This window comes from Corylus avellana, unplaced genomic scaffold, assembly GCF_965113065.1.
Source record: "Corylus avellana unplaced genomic scaffold, dhCorAvel1.hap1.2 HAP1_SCAFFOLD_17, whole genome shotgun sequence".
Taxonomy (NCBI): Eukaryota; Viridiplantae; Streptophyta; class Magnoliopsida; order Fagales; family Betulaceae; genus Corylus; species Corylus avellana.
Genome location: NW_028290475.1, coordinates 45001 through 46467, shown reverse-complemented (window position 1 = coordinate 46467; position 1467 = coordinate 45001). Strand labels below are relative to the sequence as shown.

At 46.3% G+C, this 1467-nt stretch overlaps 1 non-coding gene across 1 annotated transcript; it reads left to right on the top strand.

Moving 5' to 3' along the window:
• Window positions 1–324: 324 nt before the first annotated feature.
• TRNAP-UGG (transfer RNA proline (anticodon UGG)) lies at window positions 325–399 on the top strand. Its single transcript has one exon. It is a non-coding gene; the product is annotated as a tRNA-Pro (tRNA).
• Window positions 400–1467: the final 1068 nt, after the last annotated feature.

Below are 1467 nucleotides of genomic sequence, written 5' to 3'. Positions count from 1 at the left end.
AGGTAGCTCAGCTGGTTAGAGCAAAGGACTGAAAATCCTTGTGTCAGTGGTTCGAATCCACTTCTAAGCGGGCGAAGGGTCCAAAGGACAGGTAGCTGGGAGCGAGCCGGATTTTGAAATGAAAGTGAAAGAGGAAGCCAAAAAATGTGAGCGCTCCTGCACTATACGGCTTTTTGGCGTCGCCCTATCTTGCTGGAGGCAGATTTTATAAAAAAAGCGGTTGATTACTCGGATTGGTTCTCGCGTCCCTGTGCCCAAAAGGATGGGCGAGTTCGGTGCAAGTGTTCATCGATCGGGTGGATCTATATGCTCCGGGGGGTGAGACGAGGTGTAGCGCAGTCTGGTCAGCGCATCTGTTTTGGGTACAGAGGGCCATAGGTTCGAATCCTGTCACCTTGATGTGGTATTCTCAGGGGCCGAAGTGCAAAGCCCTGTAGCCTATCCGTAGTCAGGAAGGCAGACGAAAAGCGCACACTTTTTAAAAACTATAATGAAAAACCAACTTATATCTGTCAATGGATTCTTCTGTGATCTACTGTCGCGCATTCTTCTTTGGTTGTTGTTGAAACCATTCGTAGTATCGATTATATCTTTGATATATTATATCACAGTCGGCAAATGGTTTAGAAATTCTAATGTGGATGACTTGGATAGTCTCCGTTGCGCTAGCGAGTACTTCGGATCGAGCTCAACCTCAACCTGGAAAGAGAGCACGGATGAAATGAATATTTTACTGGAATCGTCCTCCGAAGGTATTATTATCGCTTAGCGCTTGTGCTAAGGAGTGAAACAGCTTGACCATAGGGAAAGGGGAAACAGCCATTTCAGATTTTCGAGCGCAAAACGCCCTCGCTCCGGAACCTATTCCTCCTTTGGAGATTGAGGAGGCCGTTAACCAAGACGCCCTATGGTTTAAGAAGAGCTTATAAAAGGAGTTGGTGTTAAACACCGATAAGAATTCATTCTAACTAGTAGCTACTCATTACACACAAGAAAGAGTTCCGGTTTCAGTTCAGTCTACGGTCTCCCCTCAGTCGATCAAGGCAGTCGGATATCAATAATCACTTACCCCGCGTTAGTAGAGTGAGGAGTGAACGGACTCAAAGACTGTTGTCAGGAGGGGCTCCGGCTTCTAAGGAATGAGAATGAGAATCGGCACCGTTCCTGCTGTGAGAGCTTGACTGATGCTATTCTACCTTGCCTTTTTATTTACTTTTGTAAAGTAGGAAGGCCCACTTAGAGGTTTCCGAACGGTCACGCTTTACCGCGTTGTCTCATTGGTAAGGGGGCTATGAGCTAAGCTATACTTGTAATCAAAGGCTGACCCCGCGGAGAACCATCTAATGCTGTACTAGACTAGCTACTGTATGGCGCAAAAAAGAGCTCGTTAGGAGTCGTGGTTGGTGAATCCAAACGCTTGCGAGAAGCGTCTGTTCCGCTTTATCCTTTAACTAATTTTATTACATA